The sequence below is a fragment of the Pelodiscus sinensis genome, chromosome 1, assembly GCF_052426305.1.
Source record: "Pelodiscus sinensis isolate ZL-2025 chromosome 1, ASM5242630v1, whole genome shotgun sequence".
Taxonomy (NCBI): domain Eukaryota; kingdom Metazoa; phylum Chordata; order Testudines; family Trionychidae; genus Pelodiscus; species Pelodiscus sinensis.
Genome location: NC_143052.1, coordinates 280,986,041 through 281,005,257, shown reverse-complemented (window position 1 = coordinate 281,005,257; position 19,217 = coordinate 280,986,041). Strand labels below are relative to the sequence as shown.

Below are 19,217 nucleotides of genomic sequence, written 5' to 3'. Positions count from 1 at the left end.
AGAGGGCTTAAAAAGCCCTTTAAATGATTGATGGGGAATAAATCTGATCCTGGATCTGCTTTTTTGCAAAACTAGTACATGTTGTTTAAGAATTGTCTATTGGAAAAAGCAATGATCTGCAACAATATGTCAGCTAAGAAAAATGTAAAACAAGCCCCAAGCATGTTTAGCAAGCAATGGGTAATAGCAAGTGACTTGCATAAGTTTGGGATAAAGAATATAAGCATAGTAAATTATTGCCAGTTTCTTGCCTTAAAGAGAGGGAGATCTTTAACAGAAATTAGTTTGCTATTGTGGATTTAAGGCCTGAACAAGCCCAATAAAGTCAATAGGGCTGTGTCTAGACTGCAGGGTTTTTTCGAAAAAAGTAGCCTTTTTTTGAAAAAACTTCACCTGCGTCTAGACTACAGCCGCGTTCTTTCGAAATTAAATCGAAAGAGGGCGGATTTTCTTTCGACAGCAGTACTCCTCATTTCACAAGGAAGAACGCATTTTTTTGAAAGTGCTCTTTCGGAAAAAGGCGTTCTTGAATGCAAACAGACTGCCTGGGTGCTCTCTTTCGAAAAAGCGACTCACATTTTCGAAAGAAGAGATTGCAGTCTAGATGCTCCTTTTCAAAAGAAGCTTTTTCGAAAGTATCTTTCGAAAAAGCCTCTTTTGAAAGAGGCTTGCAGTCTAGACGTAGCCTAGGAGTTTTTGCCTCCACTTTTTAGAAAAAGATTATTCTGAACATTATGGATGAAGATTATATGGGCAAGCACTAAAGCAGACATGCATTATTAAAAGTATATAGTTTCTTGTGTCCTATTCCATTTATATGCCCATACCAAAGAAAATGTTTAAAGGGACTCTAACTTAAAAATGGGCCATCTAGACACTATTAGCCCAAACCTAATTTAATTCAAGTGCCTTCTTTATAGCAGAACAAAGACCATGTAATAGCCACAATGCTGAAGATGCAGTCTGGGGGTACGTCTACACAGTGGCTCTATTTCAGGATAATGTCTGCTATCCCAAAATAGTGTTCTGTGCTGTCTACACAATAAGTCCATTATTTCAATATACATTTGGCAAATACAAATAACGGGCTTCTTATTCCAGCTTCCTGTAAACCTCATTGCAGGAGGATTAAGATAGACACTGGAATAGGGATTTATTACAAAATGTAGTGCTATGTAGACAGTGCCAAATTTCAAAAGAAGATATTTCAAAATGTAGACATAAACTGGATGCAGTACAGTGACTACTGAGCATTTTATGAGAACTGTTTCTTTGGGATTTAAAGATCTGTCTTTAATTTCATGGGCCCAATACATTATTGTGTTATTGCACCAGTGAAAAGGAAATGCAAATTATTCTGATGTAATAGTTTTTGACATTTATTGTGCACAGGTTTAAATAACTATTTGTGGAATAAGGCAAAGGAGAACTGGAGCCTAGAATTCTATGATATGCAGGTTCTGGAATATTACATAATCTACTAAGCAGGCAATAAAAGGTGCATGCTTTAATTGACACATCAGATTTCATCATGTGTAATGATAATACAATGACAAGCTGAATTCATGACTGAGCGGAGAAAAGTCATGAATATTTTTGTTACATTTTAAACAAAAGAGGAGTGGAAATCCATGTTTGCTATCAGGAACTAACACTCTTTCTTGAAAATTTATTCAGAAGAATCTTCATTCTAGCAAATGGAAAGTGTTATGTTGTAGGGGAAATTTTGATGAAAGCACAAATGGAAATCTGTGAAAATGTTTTAAGGGAGTAACAAAGGAGAGAATATAAATTTAACGAGAATCTTCCTGCTACCATGAAACTTAAGGATAACTAAATAAAATACACCTGTTTCTTATTTTTGTTCTTTTTATTGAAAAATAAATATAACATTACATGATGTTTCTGGAGCTTTCTGGCTTGCCATTTGTCGACTGAAGGCTTGAATTTGATCTAATATGAACCAGTTAGAGATGGTGAATTAGTTTGCCTAGTTTCAAACTGAAATGCTGTGGGTTTGAAAGCTTAACTCAGACTTGAGGATAATTGGAATCACATTTTAATTTAAGAGACATGGTGAGAAAAAAACAGAAGAAAAAGGAGAGAAACAAATAAAGGAAAAATATTGGCTGAACAATACAGGAGAAAAGATAAGTAAGAGACTATGAAAAAAGAGAGTAGTGAAAGGGAAAGAATGGGAAACAGCTGAATGGAAAATGTGCACTAAATATAGGGTACTTTTGACAGATCAGAGATCTGCTTGTGTCAAACTTTGTCAGTCAAACTGCCTTAAACCTTCGAACCAATTCCACAGGCTTCTTGATATCACACTTGTTTAGACATATTCCTCCAATTAAGGTAGATAGGAGTTATTCTTGGGCAGCTAGGGAAAAAAATAGGTCTTTTGAATTCATTCATATCTTTCATCTGTACTATCAATGACTATTATGAAGATGAATAAATGGAAAATAAATGATCCATGCTCTTGTTACATCTAGACTGGATTACTGGAATGCACTTTATGTTTCCGGTATGTTTCTGGGCACAATTTAAGATTTCAGTTATGACCTATAAAGCCTTAAATGGGTTGGGTCTGGGGTATCTGAAGGACCGTCTTCTCCCATATGAACCTGCCCGGGGATTGAGGTCAGATGGAAAAGCTTTGCTTCGTGTTCCCCCACTTGTGGAGTTAAGATTAACATCTTCACGGAACAGGACCTTCTCAGCTTTTGCTCCCACACTGTGGAATTCTCTTCCTTGGGATATTCGCATGGCGCCAACGCTAGCATTGTTTCAGCATCAGGCTAAAGCCACCCTTTTTACTCATGCTTTTATTAATGTTTGAGTCTGTATGTGTATGTTCCTTTTCTCAATATGTTTTTAGCAAGTTTTATGTCCCTTTGAGGGTCTCAAATTTTAATTTTTTTTATATGTTTGTATTGTGTTTAAAATTTTTGTAAGCCACCTCGAATATTTTAAATAGAGAGGTGGGGTAAAAATATTTAAATAAAAATAAATAAATAAAATATGGAGGTTAAAATAGCCTTTCTAGCTATGTGGGTTTAGCATAACTTGTCCTTTACTTCTGCTTTTGCTTTATATAATATGTCAAAAAGTGCTGTACAGATTAAAATATAGCAGTAAGAGAAAAGTTCCCAATCTTTTTGCTGACAGGACTTCATTTTAATTCTTACTTTTCCCTGTAACCTCAAACAGCAACAAAGCAACATAGTAACCACAGAGTCCAAGTAGTTTATACATTGAATATATTATTTAATATTCTCTGATGTGACAAACGGACTTGCATATTGTGGCATAGCTTCTCAAAAGTCTGATAGTATGGTAGAAACTGCATATCTAAGCTTTAGTGTGACTTCAGTGGTAGATCAAAACGGAGATATGATGAACACAAATGCATAGAATCTAGCTTCACACAAGTATGTTCCCACTAATGGCACCATCAGATTCAAGGCATGTGTTCAGAATACAAGGGATCTGTTGTTCACAGTGAACCAGAGAGAAAGTTGGGCATATGTTCCTTGCAAGAATTGATCACAGGAAATTTAAATGAGCTGTTTGATTTCAGCTGCTGGCAAATCAATGGCATCAGACTTACACTAAAAGTGTTTTTGTATCTAACTATACCTTGTCATATCCAAGTTGGTGAAAACCTTCCTCCATCTGTCAGAGACATTCAGCTATCACCTATGTGGGAGGTTGAATAATTTCACTGTCAGCCAGGAACTAGTAAAGATGTGGAAAGATAGTTTGTGTGAAGATAGATGTGTGAAGATAGTTTGTCTTCAATAGATTAATCTCTTCATGAATCCTGTGATTTGATCACTCAGCTGAAGGACGTGAGTATTCTTTCCTTGTAGAGCTGAACTCAAGTTATTCCATTTCCCAACTGTGACATAGGCAAGAAGACATATCCATCTTTGGTCATGTTAAAAAAATGAATTCACTCTTTGTCCATTCCATTGCATAGGCACATGTCTTGTCTCTCAAGTAAAAAACAAACAAACAAACAAAAAACATCCCAGTACTTTCCCCTTGAAAACAGGCCTCATTGTTGAATATGAACACCTTAGGATTGGATTCCTGGTCTTTAAACAGTTTTACAAGTAAATGTTTGTAAAGGGGCTAAGTTTTTGTGAAGTCCACAAATGAGAACTGCTGCAAAACTTCATTCAGCTTTGGACTCAGAGATTTAGATTGTCAGTCCCCATAATACACAAGGTTCGAAGGGATGCCAGAAAGGATGAGACCACAACTGGGGGTTTTGAAAAGCACAAACTGATTTTATTTTGATGGCGCCAGACAATCATTAGAACAAAAATTGAACAGATTGCCAAACAACACAAAACAATTCCCTGAGGCTTTTCTAAATCACAATAATTCCCAATAACTGCCCAGGGGTTAGGAACAGTTAAATTAACACTGGTATTGTTCATAGGGCTGATTATTTACACAACTTTATACAAGGAAACAGTAAAAAACCTAAACCACAACTATTTATAAACTAACTTAGTAACTTTTTAGCCACTGTCACTTGACAAGCAATAAGGACAACTAAAAAATCAATTAGGATAGGGATGATGATGGGGAGGGGTGTTTATACCAGTTCTAGAGACAGCAGGAACACAAGTACAGGTCACATGCTCATAAACTGTCTCCACTCGGGTCGACCAACTCGGAGTACGCTCAGTAAGACTCGAGAGCGGGGGGTGCAAGGCATCTGGGTGATCAGGCCAGGGTTCACTCGATGTGAGAGAGGGGCTGCCTGCCTGTTTTATTGCCTGTGAACTTATCACCCCATAGGTTGGTTTTTGCTGCAGTGGGTGGAGTAGCAGGCCTGAGCACAAGTCAGCCCATTGGCTGATCTTTCACTGCAATGGGTGGAGCGAGCAGGGGAAGATTATTAATTTACATGCCCTTATATGGAAAACACTCCACCTCACAGACAGAGCCCCCTATACCAGCCTTAGAGGTATTACAGGATATGGCTCCCTGCGATGGGCAGCCATTCCTGATGTTCTGTCTCGGACATAGATGTCAGATGCTCTCTGTGAATCATGCCATGAGTTCACCCAGCAAACACTGCTACTTTCTTGACCTGAGTACAAAGATCTCCTTTGTTACATATGGAGCTCTGTTTGTGAAAAATCCCACCATGCAATTACAGGGGATATTTTTGTCTGAGTTGTAGCTATGTATCCTATCAAACTTTCTTTATACCATCTAGTGTCCAGAATGAGGAACAAGAACAAATGAACTTATTGAGAACTGAACTCTCACTTGTGTATTTCAAAAAATCCAAAAAAATGTGTATCATGACCATTGGTATTCACATCAACTTGAAGATCGAAAGCACTCATGTCTCCACCAGTGTATTTTCCTGATCTTCTGCTTTCCTTCACTTTACTGTTTTATTTGAGAGTAGTATAGCACTGATCTTCCTGCCACCATTTCCCCGCACATTATTGTCATTATAGCAAATGCAACAGACAAAATTAAAGCCTTTCTAATTATCTGAGGCTTCTTGGACTGGGGGATGTAGTTGCTCACCACAAATGATGCCTTTTCATAATGGTAAGACACAGACATAGCTCTCTTGAATTCCACTTGACCTTAAAGTTCTTCATTACGAGGATGGAAAATATTGGTTTTCCTATTTGTTCTTCAGTGAAGTGTTTCCAAGTATTCTTTAATTTTAATAGGTCTCATATTGACACTAGACTACACCCCGTCATATAGCAGGCATTTCACTCTTCCTTCATTTTTGGCAAAATAAGGTTTAACGGTTATTTCAAAAGAAGGGTTTGTTCTCGAAATAACCGCATCTACACCACGTATTTTATTTCTTGAAATATGATATTTCAAAATAGCAGCTGGATGAGATTATGCAAATGAAGTGCGGGAAATTCAAATCCCGCTTCATTTGCAATTTCATTTGGTTGCATTTGCATTCCTCTTTCGAAAGAGGAATGCAGTGTAGACATACCCTTAGTTATAATATATGATTAAAATATTCCTTACTTGCTTTTTCTCTAATGATTTCTCTCTCTCACTCACTCTATAAATATATGTATATATAGTGTGTCATTTTATTATTTTGCTGGTACACTGTTAATTACTTCTAAGAATATATATATATATATTTATATGTATGCATGAAGGGAGAGAGAGATTCATATTAAGTAGTTATCTAAACTTGTCATTATGTTAAAATATCATAAACTAGATAAAAACTAACTTTCCCATTTCTGTGGTGCTTAGTAGGACATAAAATCTTCAGGGCATGGGATTGTATTTGTGTCTTGTAAGATGCTGGATGTATGATGGGAGTTTAATAAAAATTGTGCTCATTTTCCAGATATAACCTTATATAAGACTACACTTAAATACATTAATTTATTGAGAAAAAGTTTCTGGAAACTTAACATGCTCGGGTTTCTTCCATACCACCCTTTTTATTTTCTCTTTTGTAAGATAAAATAATAATAAAAAGATTAATCCACAGGTGGGGAAATAAGTAATAATTACAGAAAAGGCTAACATCCTTTATTGTGAGAGATTATATAAGATTGACACGTTAAGTTCTCTCTCATTGACTCTTTTTGAAAAATATAGCATTCTACATGGCCAGCAGCCATACGTGTCATTTTTATCACATTGTGGATATTGATTCACAACTTGGAATTTGCAAATCTGAAGTAGAATATGATCAATTGAATGATGAGTTCTTTGCCAATTTATTGATATAAAAGGAGCACTCTGGAAATGAATATGACCTTAGTCTTTTCAGTTACGGAACTTAAATTTTTTTAATTCACCAAGAGATGTCACGTTCATAATGTAGAAATTGATGCTGACAATTCTTCCCTCCTCTACGCAAACACTGAGAGAGAGCATTTCTTCTACTACAGACCCAAGACAGATTTATAACAGATTTGTAGCCAGAAAATATGATGAAAAGATTTACCTTTTAAAGCTCAATTTATTCTAAGATGAATTAGCCATTGATACAATATAGGGAAATAGATAAAAGAGATAAAACATATCTTACTTTCAAAGAGTCAGTTCTGATGCTGTCCCAAAACCCTAGATGTTTGGAAATCCTGGGGTATTCCTTTCTAGATGATTCTTGATGAATCTATAGACACTAGCATGCTTTTTATCATATTTGTGGCACTGTTCTTATTTGAACTCTTGGGAAAGTTAAGTTTAGAGTGAAGAAAATTATGTGGAAGTGTTAGATTCACAAATTTTGGAGACCCCCCCAGTAGCATAGTTTAGCATTTCTGATACAGGTAGTAGGTTTGTACTTCATGATCAGATCTGACTATAAATCCATCTGTTGTTCATTTGTTTGCTTGTCTGTCTGTTTGTTTGTTTTGGGTAAATTGGACAAAGTTTTCAGATAATATATAGATCAGGGTTTCCCAAACTATGGGACGCAGCCCGATACCGGACCCCGGGAAAAAAATACCGGGCCTCAGAGTGGCTGCTGGGAGGTGAGCATAGTGGGGAGGGCTGGGAGGAGGTGTGTGTGTGTGGCAGGGGGAGAAAGCAGCCACTGGGAAGCAGGGCTGGGGACAGCAAGGCCATCCCGCGGAGACCGGGGCAGGTGGGCAGACGGCTGGCAGAAGCAGGGTTGGGAGTAGTGGGCAGGGGTGGATATAGGGCAGGGAGAACGGGGTGGCCACCTCAGACCCCATGCTTCAAGAAGCCCCGTGCATGCGCCGTGGCGCCACCGCGCATGTGCTGTGGCAAAGGGGGGCTCCGCAAAATTGTTCTGCCCTGGGCTCCACAAAATGGTCATCTGCCCCTGGTATCGGGGCTTTCCTGTGGAGATGGGGGGGTGGAAGAAGGTTTTGAGGCAGTGGGGCTGTCCCACGGAGATGGGGCGGGGGGTGGGCAGATGGCGGAAGCAGGGTTGGGGGCAGTGGGGCTGTCCCACGGAGATCGGGGAGGACGGGCGGTGGAACCAGGGCTGGCCGGAGGGCTGGGTGGTTGGAGGGGGAAGATCAGGAGGAGGAGGACTGGAGAACCACCCTCTGGAAGCAGGGCTGGACAGGGGCAGCTGGCTGTCCAGGGAACAGGGCAGAGGGAGGGGAGGGCTGGACGGGGGAGATTGGGAGGCTGAGGATGGGATAACTACCCTTTGGAAGCAGGGCTGGACGGGGGCAGCGGGGCTGGTCGAGGGAGTTGTAGGGAGACTGGGGGAGATCAGTGGGGGGTGGGAGGGAATCGGCTGCCGGAAGCAGGGCTGGATGGGGGCAGCAGGGCTGGACTGGGGAGATCGGGAGGCAGAAGGGGGAGAAGTGGGATGAACCTGGGCACATGCAGACCCGGGCACATGAGTGAGTCCGGCCCCGGTGATTCCATTTTGCCCCCCTCCCACCTCCCAGCCACATACCCTCCCTCGAATAATTGTGAACTGTCTGGCTGGCAGACACACTCAGGAAACATGAGCACATCTACCAGCCAGGCAGTTCGCAGCTAAGGACTGATACGTCTAATTATAATAAAACTTACCTAATTAAAAAATACTGGATGTTTTCTATGTCCAGTATTTTCTCAATTTGTTTCCCGGACAAAACCCTCAGATAAAGGACTGTCTGGTACAAAACTGGACACCTGGCAACCCTACCCCTCCTTGCACCGATACCCTAACCACAATCTGCTCCTCCTGGAGTGCCCTGGCCCAGGCTGGGCAGGGGATGCAACTGGGTGAAACACTGAGAATTTATTCATTTTTAATTCTTTTTTTATATGCGTTTATATTTTTGGGCTGCTAAAAACAGTACTGAAAAAAACAGGTTCCAACTAAAGTAAAAAGTTTGGGAAACCCTGAACTAGCCAGCTTTCTATCCATCTTACAGTCCATTTATCTAATCCATATTCCCTGGCAAGAATATTGTGGGTGACTGTATCAAAAGCTTTGCTAACGCTGGCACTGGGGGCTTTGGGAGGACCAGAAACAACTTATTTGAATATTCATCATTTGGTTAATGAATATGCAAATATTCAAATAAATTTTACCAGTCCTCCAAAAGCTCGTGAATGGATTTACTGGTCCCTGTGTCAAAAAGTTTGGGAACCCCTGATATAGATGTTTGATTCATTTGTGTCCTAATATGAACTGGATCCCCATACTAAATTGAACATGAAAAATAGTAAAAGAGAGACAGTTTAATCTTGCAAATAATTGCCTGAATTACAATTAATATTTTCCCCCCATGGAACGACTGAAGCTATTCAGCAAAATCCCCCATCTAATTTCTATTTTGCTTTTCCAAAATGCCTTTATTATGTGAGAACTGCAGAATGAGGAAAGCTGGAATGTTGCCACATAGTTTCCATTACTGTATATCCCCTTTAACTGTTCATCCAAGCCTCTATCAGCCTCCTGTCTTCTAGTATTTAGTTTACTCTGCTAGCTGTCTGAGAGAGAGATTTCTGCACTTTCCATCAGCCAATGGATATAGTCACAATAAACCATACATTATTGTACATTCTTTCTTAAGCAGCTACTTTTGCTGAAGATAACTGGATGATGATTGAGTGGATACACAAAAGTAGGACTCAGTGGTGCTGAAGGCAACTGAGGATGGCATAAGAACCTATATACATTGAAATCTAGCATTTCACAGGTTTAATTCAAGCAAGCATTTTGTCAATAATATTTAATACAATGTATGTCCCAGAAAGAAGGAAACTGTGGAGGTCAGAAGGTTCAGGAGGTCAGAAGGCTTATTTTTAAGGAAAGGAATGATGATTGGTTGTGTCTGGCTTACAATACTTGGACTTCACATTGTTTTTATTTATTTATTTGATAGAAGATGTACCCGGCATTGCTTGGGTCTTAACTCAATTTTTTTCCTTCATTTGAATCATTGCTCTGGAGTGGGGCTGAGGATGAGGGGTTCAATGTGCAGGCTACCCCAAGCAAAGAAAACTACCTCTCACTGCAGCAGTTTAGGGCCAGGTGAGAAGCGCCTCTACATGGCAGTTGCAGCTCTAGCAGGCACAGCAGAGGGAGGGGTGCTTGTCTCCCAGCTAGGGCAGGTCAGGTTCTTCTGTCTCCTATGCTCCCCAGTCAGAGTGAGGAACGAAGCAAACTGTGTACTTCCCCCTCACTTTCTAATGAAGGGGCATATCCAGCAATATTCCCGTACAAATTGAGGTGGAGCTTCAGTCCTTCCCAAACCTCCCTAAAAGGTGCCTGGGGAGGTGGGAGGCTCAGGAAATCCCAGAGAGGGTGCATGCCCCTAGTGAGTCTCTTTCACCTTCCTAGTGATTCTTTCTCTTTTGTATGTCATGGTGGTGGGAATTCCAGTCCCCCTCCCTTGCACCATCAAACCCTTACTTTGTTTGAAGTTATGATAAGAGGAAGCCACATTCCAAATATGGTGGTCCTAGCTCTTACTCTTTAGGAGTAGTTCTTGAACAAACAGATGGACAGACAAGCAGACTCACTCACAAACAAGCTCTCTCAAATATATAGTATGTGTATTTATTTATTTATTTATTGTGAAGCGCAGAATGGGAGCAGCTGATGCTTGTTTTATTGATATCCATGTATTGAAATTGACTGCAAATCACAGAATGAATATGAATATGGTATATCATGTCTTGGCCATCTCTGATTATAGTCACATACAAATATAGTATACATAAGTTAATGACGAGTCTGTCCTAGAAATGTTGTGGTACATTTGCTCCGAGGTAAATCTGAGTAAGGACTTGGAACTTAAAATTAATGCATACCAATAAACACCAAGAAGTAAACACATCTAGGAATTTGTAATCATGTTTTCTAATATAGCGCCGCTTATAAAAAACACTCTGCAATGTACATCTAATTTTACACTTCATTTTAAATGTAATATATTAACTTTCATTTCAGCAGTCTCTGGTATTGAAAGACCATTGAGAAACATATTGAAAATTAAAATAATTACATCAAGAATTCCCAGTAGCCACAAGCATTAGTACTCAAATTACATTATGCATATGCAATGCAAGTATTTTTGATATCGGTCATTTGTCACTGGTTTGAAGAGTTGGAAGATTCTGCTGTGTGAACTAGTGAAGGATGAGCTTCAAAAGATTCAGAGGTTTGGTTTTGTTCTGGTATGCATCCAAAAGCAACCAAATATCACAAAGCTGTTTCTCTTTTACCACTGTCTCTGTACATGGTCTAACACTATTTTTTTCTCTCCCAGTGAACTTGCACTGGATTCCATTTCTCTTTACGCCAAACTCCTCTCTGTTTCCTCACACTTTCTGTTTCTCCTCTCTCTTTATCTACCTTTAAAACTAGAGAGAATAGCAAATTTTGCAGCCTCTTTTCTGTGCCCCAAGATTTCAGCTCTAATGGATATTTGTCCATTTGCTCTGCTAGCTAAGCTTCCTAATGCATTATACTTCACAGACAGGCAAAGAAAAGAATGCTGGGATATTCTGAAGAAATATCCTTAAGGCTCTAAAAGAAATTCTAGGCCTTTTGGCTCCACAACTAGTCTTTCAAGTGGTAGTGGTCAGTAGTGTTGAGGGGTCCTAGAGTTTCTGCAGAAGTAATCAGGGGCTTTGGAGAGTTCATGTTGACCCTAGGGACATTTAGTGGAGCTATCACCTGGTACAGGTGTTCAAGATGCACAGGACCTTAACATTCCTCCAGGGTTCTCTGACAGCAGCTAAATTCAGCTTTTCCCACTGTGAAGTGGCATTGTTTGGGGAGAGCTTGGCAGTCACTCCAGTGTTATCTTCCAAAGGTCTGCTGGGGAAGTATAGTCACAAGCATAGGCCCTTGACCAGAGAATGGGATTTGAAAACCACGTGACTGCTGTGCAGATGTCCCTGATGAGTATTCATTTCCACTTAGGGTTCATGGAGTTAAGCCAGGACATAGAGCTCCTTCCAGCTCCAGTCTATGGAGTATGACAGAGTTAGGATTCAAACCAAGGAAAGCAGCTATTATCCATATGTACTAGCTGGTTTCCTGTGGGTTAACAGTAATACATCTGAACTTTGTGGTGGATAATAAAGAAAATATGCACAGGTTGGCAATTTAGAATAGAGCATTTTCAGTTCAAAATGCAAAATGAAGGCAGCATTTATAAACACTTTCATATTCATATTTATGAATTAGGTGATGCAGCAACATTCTTTAATATTTTATCATAAAACATGGTAAAATACATTATTCATAAATACTTACCAGATTACACCCTCAAACACTGTTATACAGCATGCTATAAAAGATGGCATCATTTAAATCATGCACAGTGTGTTCATCAATGATATTTCATGTTAGCTACTGGGCAAGCTATAAGGGTCTATGCATTATTAAGGGTTTTTTTCAGCCATGATTTGGGGGGTACTACCTTAAGATAAAGTGTATTTACATTTTCTTTTGCTATTTTTAAATAAAATATTAGTTTCCCCCAAAATACTTTTTATTTGCTGTATTGAGTTCAATTAGCCAATTCCACTTGATGTTGTTACTAACACCTAGGACTAGACATATGTGAGAAATAGTTTTCCCATCTGAAAGAATAGTTGAGATTTTGAAAAAAAAATCCTGACTTAAACCAGGGCAAAAAGACAAACTCTTTAAATATTTTTCAGAAACTAAAAACCAAAATCAAATTTTGGAGTGAGTCAGTTTAAATGTTTTATATTAATAATTTTATAATTATTCAACAGTTCAACCTCTGGAACTCCTTGCCAGAGGAGGCTGTGAAGGCTAGGACTGTAACAGAGTTTAAAGAGAAGCTAGATAATTCCATGGAGGTTAGGTCCATAAAAGGCTATTAGCCAGGAGATAGAAATGGTGTCTCTGGCCTCTGTTTGTCAGAGGCTGGAGAAGGATGGCAGGAGACAAATCGCTTGATCATTGTCTTCAGTCCACCCTTTCTCGGGCACCTGGTACTGGCCACTGTCAGCAGACAGGCTACTGGGCTAGATGGACCTTTGGTCTGACCCAGTACAGTCGTTCTTATGTTCTTATGTTCTTATTTTTAAAATGTGTTTAATGTGACATTTTAATTTTTATGACATTTTTCAATTTTTACTATAAATTCATTTACATTTCAAAATGACAAGTTGCTTTAAACCAAAAGTTGATTTTTTCATTTTGAAATGGGACATTTATCAAAACGGTCCTTTTCCCTGAAAGTCTCACTTTTGATGAATAGGCATTTTCTGATGAGAAACCCCATAACAAAATAAAATATTTTATCCAAAAATTCTTGACCAGCTCTACTTATGACCCGCTTCTACAATACTTATTCAAAGGAGTAGTCCAAATGAAATCATGAAAATGCAAAATGCAATGCAGAAAATGGCGCTAGACTCTAGAAATATCAGGTGGGTAAGGTAATACCTTTTTACTTTATCTGCTTCTGGTGGTGAGAAAGACAAGCATTCAAGCTTACCCAGAGCATCTCTTCAGGGAGTAGCTGATCCTCACCCTCCTTGTCTCTCTAATATCCTGGGAGTGACACGGCTATAATTACACTCCAAAATTCAAAAATTTTCTTTGTCTATTCATTCATGTCTCGTTTTCCTCCTTAAACCATGGATAAACCTTCAGGAGTACTGTTAGTAATGTAGAAAACCTGATCTGACATATTAAAGAATGTTTTATATATTTCTGGCATCCACAAGGTAGGGATGGTAGATCATAGGTTGTTCTTCCACAGTCTCTGACAACAATGATTGTAAACCCATAGCCTTAAGGCCAGAACAGACCATCATCTTCTTATATTCTGACCTCCCGTACATTGAATGACACAGAACCTAACCACCCATTTCTGTAATAGATCCCTAATCTTGAGCTGAGTTACAGAACTCCTCAAATCACAATATAAAGACTTCAAGTTACAGAGAATCCACCATTTACTCTAGTTTAAACCGGAAAATGGTCTGTTCCCCATGCTGCAGAGAAGGGCAACCCACCCTTAAATGTTTCTTTCTTTCCTGCGCCAAATGTAGTGAGCAGTTAAATCCTCAGCATGTTGGAAATGCACATTATCCAGACACCCTCCCATTTAATACCCCAGCCGTTGTGGTTATTTATTCACAGACGGGTCACATGCCATTATAGCTAGTCCATACAATCCCCTTCATAAATGTAAAAAGGTCACTCTTGAAGCCACTTAGATTTTTTGCCCCATTTCTCTCCTTGAAAGGCTCTTCTGGAATGTCACTCCTCTGATGGTTAGAAAACGTCATCTAATTTTAAACCTAAAGTTATTTATCTAAATTAATAGCCATTTGTTCTTTTGTTAACATTGACACTTAATTCCTCTCTCTCTCCCCCTGGTATTCATTGTGCTGATATATTTATGGAAAGTAATCATACCTCCCATCAGACTTCATTTGGTCATGCTAAACACCAAGCTTCTTGAGTCTCCTAATATAAGGTAAAAGCAACGAGGAGTCCTGTGGCACCTTATAGACTAACTGAAGTGAAGGAGCATAAGCTTTCGTGGGCAAAGACCCACTTCATCAGATGCATCTGACGAAGTAGGTCTTTGCCCACGAAAGCTTATGCTCCTACACTTCAGTTAGTCTATAAGGTGCCACAGGACTCCTCGTCGCTTTTGCAGATTCAGACTAACACGGCTACCCCTCTGATACTTAATATAAGGTAGGCTTTTTAATCCTATGATCATCTTAGTAGTCATTCTCTGCACCTGTTCCAATTCCCATGAACATAGGAGACAAGAATTGCACACAATGTTCCAAAAGCAGTCTCACCAATACCTGATATAATGGCCTGTCTCTAGTGAAAATACTTCTCCTGGTGCAATCTAGGATTTCATTAGCTTTTTTAATGGACACATCACATTGGTGGATCATGGTCAGTCTGTGATCAACCACTAATTCTACATCTTTCTTCTTCTCTGTAGCTACCAACATCCATAGATTTTAGTAAAATTTCTAGTTGTCAGTCCTTAAGTTCATGACCTTGCACTTTGTACTATTACATTTCAACCCATTTCTATCCATCCCGTGTTCTAGGTTGTCCAGATCTTGTAACACCAAAATCCAAGACTCTGTAGTCCAGCAACATCCGTGGTCCGGCAGGACCAGAGATGCTCCTGGAGTAGAGAGCCCAGGAGCCTAATGGCAGGAAGGCCAGATGGGTGGGACATCAGAGTCAGCAGCCCAGCTGAGGGCAGTGTGAGACCTGGGCAAAAGCCCTCAGCAGCCCCCAGAAGCATGGGGCTGGGACCAGAGCCCCACAGCTTTCCCTGGCTGTGCAGGGCTAAGCTGGGGATGTGCAGGGACAGGGATGGATCCCTGTGGCTCCCTCTGGCTATGTGGGAATGGGGACAGAGACCCAAAGCTTTCCCTAGCTGTATGGGGCCAGAGCTGGGGCTGTGCAGGGTTGGGATTGGAGCCCCAGCCCTGTGGCTGCTCCTGGCTACACAGGAACAGACACCCAAAGCAGGAGCCAGAGTCTGTGGCTAGCAGTTGTGAGGCAGGCATCCCTGCCAGGTCGGGGGCGGGGGGGGGGAGGAGGTTGGTAGGGCACGGGTTGCCTGCTGGTGTCCCCTGCCAGCAGCAGATGATTGGCTTGGGGGCCAGTGGCAGGAGACCGCTTCTGGTCCTGCCAATTCTCTCATTCAGGACCAGTCAATTTTGGATGATGGAAGACCAGAGAGGTCCAACCTGTATTACTCTCCTCCTCCATATTTGCAATGCCTTCCAACTTTGTGTCATCTACAAATGTTATTAGCACACTCCCTCATTTTGTATCATGATTATTAATGATCATGAAAATACCAAAACTGATCCCTGAGGAAGTCCATTAGTAATCTCTCTACATCATGACAATTTTCCTTACATTATAACACTTAGTAGTCTCCCCTTTAACCAGTTTCTTATTTTTTAGTTCTTATATTAATCCCCATGTTCTCCAATGTAACTAATAATTTCCCATGTGGAATGTATCAAATGTTTTACTGAAATCCTGATAGATTAGATCTCCTGTGTTTCCTTTGTTTATAAAATTAGTTATCCTCTCAGGGTGTGTCGAGACTACCTATTGACAAAGGGATGCAAATCAAGCACATTGAAATTGCTAATGAAGCAGGGATTTAAATATCCCACACTACATTAGCATAAACATGGCTGCCTCTTTTTTCGAAATGGAGTTTTTTCGGAAAAAAGGCAGTCTAGATGCAGATCTGTCAAAAGTAAACCCTTTTTCGACAGATCCTGTATTTCTCAAAAAAACAGGTTTACAGGATCTGTCGAAAAAGGGTTTACTTTTGACAGATCTGTGTCTAGACTGCCGTTTTTTTCGAAAAAACTCCATTTCGAAAAAAGAGGCAGTCACGTTTATGCCAATGAAGCGCCGGATATCTAAATCTCTGCTTTATTAGAAATTACAATGTGCTTGATTTGCATTCCTCTGTTGACAGAAGGATGCAGTCTAGACATAGCCCCAAAGAAAGAGATCTGATCTGGGACAATGTACCTTTTGAAAAATGTTGTTGTGTTTTATCCCAATGACCATTTATATGTTTGCCCTTAACTATTCATCAGGAATTTATCAGGACATTGGGCTAGTTTTAATACAATGAGATACATGAATTCACAAAGACATATTCTATCAGAAAATCATGTTACCCATAAAAGTCTTTTTTTTTTAAAGCATGCTAAGGGTAACACAGGAAATTAACTCACTGGCTTAAATAAATTTCTGACCAAAGCAGCAGTTGTCTAGTATGAAAACATTCTTATTGATGATTTGCTTATCCTTACTAATCCCCAGCTGATGTCTGAAAAATGAAAGTGGCATAATAATATAACACTGATATTAATTTTGTATGGACGAGCACTACACGACTCTTAGTCCCCTTGTAGGCTCCAGATATTCTTCTAATTCATCACCCAGTGCACCAGGAGACTTTTTTCTAAATCTATATCATAGAAAAGAATGTTTTGACCTATGCAATCTAAATTGCATTGTTGATAAGGTGTATCCATCTCTTTCTCTCATTTTATCCTGGTATTTATAGTGGTACCATAGTGTTTTTATCCAAACCATTTAGGACACTAATGTGGAATCTGGGGAATCCATTTAATGTGAGGTGGGGATGTTTTTTTTAACTAATTAGTGTTTTTTTCTTATGTCAGATTTCTCTTATGTTTTAAAATATGTTTGTATGTATAGTCTTGTAAAAGTGCATATTACTGCCAAAGAAGTGATCATAACAAACATGAAATAATAAAAAAGAAACAACAAATGGACTGGTAGCAATTTACCATTTGCTGTTTTTTCCTGTATAGACTAACTCGGCTATCCCCAAAAAAGAAACACTTAAGGCTAGATTCATAAGGGGGCTAAGGGCTGAAATGCTCAGCTCAGTCCAGTAGTTAGGGCACCTGGGATTTGGAAGATCTTGGTTCAAATTTCTGCTCTGTGCCAGACAGAGTAGGGATTTGAACCAAGATTCCCAACCACTTGACTAAAAGTTGCAAGTAGGTGGGAAAGAGTACCCAAATCACCACCTCCTCCAGCTGTGATTTGTGCAGAAGCAAATCTTGTAGGGTTGCTCTGAGAGGCCACCTAAACTTAAATGTTGGCGATTAATTCCTCCTTGTGAATCTAGCTCTAAATTACAGGAACTGTTGTCAGAAGATAGTCAATTTCATCAAAGATTCCAGTTGCATGGGAAATCCATAGATGTTATAAGTTTCTTTACTCAATATCAAAGATACAGGATTTTCTTTTCTCACTTGCAAAATCTTAATAAGTTTACAGTATTTGAGGAGCAGATACTGATGAAGCATTTTACAGGGGAAAAAATATTACTTGGATGAATGAAATCAGTAATACATATTTATAATTTATTATTATATATAATATTGAGTATCTATCTATCTAACTTGAAATTGCAAATAACTTTGTAGGAATAAAGTTTCAAAGTTCTGTAATAACTCTCATTTTTGCAGCCAACTTTTCAGGGGCAAAATATAGATCAATTTATTTGAATAGCTTTTACTTTATTGGGACACATTAAAGCAGAATTATTCTGAAATATATTTTTGCTCTTTTCTCAACTGATTTAATACTCATTCTGAGGCTGTGGCCACCCTATGAGTTTTGCCACAAGAGCCTATGCAAATGAAGTACAGATTAGCATTTTCTCACACTTCATTTGCATACTCTCTTTAATTTAGTTTTTGCACTAGGGCTACGTCTAGACTGGCATGATTTTCCACAAATGCTTTTAATGGAAAAATTTTTCCGTTAAAAGCATTTGTGGAAAAGAGCATCTAGGTTGGCACGGATGCTTTTCCGCAAAAGCACTTTTTGCAGAAAAGCGTCCGTGCCAATCTAGACGCAGTTTTGCGCAAGAAAGCCCTGATCGCCATTTGTGCCATTGGTGCTTTTTTGCGCAAAACAATTTTCAGCTGTCTACACTGGCCCTTTTGTGCTAAAGCATTTCCGGAAAAGGGCTTTTGCCCAAATAGGAACGTCAAAGTATTTGCGCAAGAAGCACTGATTTCGGACAGTAGAACGTCAGTGCTCTTGCGCAAAATCAAGTGGCCAGTGTAGACAGCTGGCAAGTTTTTCCCCAAAATCGTCCACTTTTGCGGAAAAACTTGCCAGTCTAGATGCAGCCTAGGGGTTTTTGTGCAAGAACAAGAAGTATGGACATTTCATTTTTGCCCAGACTTTCACTATTGCTTCCTTTTGGTTGAGGAACATGTGAGAACTAAGCAAGCCAAATCTTTCTCTTCATACAAATGCCTTCAGGTAAATTAGTTAGAAATAATTTGATCAGTTTCTTCTGATCCTTCAAGTCCCTGTGATTTCTGGAATTTCTATATATACAGTTCATATTCTCCAACTTTTGTTACAGAATAACATTATCTGTATATAGGATTTTACACTTATCTGCCCTCATTTTAATTTGATATTCTTTCTTAGACAAACTGATTTAAATTGGACTTATTCTGAGACTTATATGACATACATCACTATTTTATTTGAGCACCAATAGAAATTCTATAAGCTCAACAAAGTCTTCATTATTAGACCTTGCTATCATACACTTTCTCTTTTAAGTGTACACATAAATTTAATTCCACTGAAGATAATAAGCAAAATTCAACCCTGGTGTAAATCTACTTACACCAGAAGATAAATTGATCCATTGGCTTCAAGAGGAGCAGCATGA

At 39.3% G+C, this 19,217-nt stretch overlaps 1 long non-coding RNA gene across 15 annotated transcripts in view; it reads right to left on the bottom strand.

The window, feature by feature from the left end:
- The window catches only part of LOC149525744 (uncharacterized), a 43,400-nt gene that overhangs the window by 10,862 nt on the left and 13,321 nt on the right, over positions 1-19,217 (bottom strand). For 5 of the 15 annotated variants that reach the window (XR_016348448.1, XR_016348447.1, XR_016348438.1 and 2 more), the window contains one exon: positions 4,462-13,504. The exons of 7 other annotated variants lie outside the window; for them this stretch is intronic. This is a non-coding gene — a long non-coding RNA (uncharacterized LOC149525744). Of the gene's footprint in view, positions 1-4,461; positions 13,505-19,217 lie in introns of those variants that run through there. 3 more of the 15 variants (XR_016348441.1, XR_016348442.1, XR_016348436.1) reach the window with 2 other exon arrangements.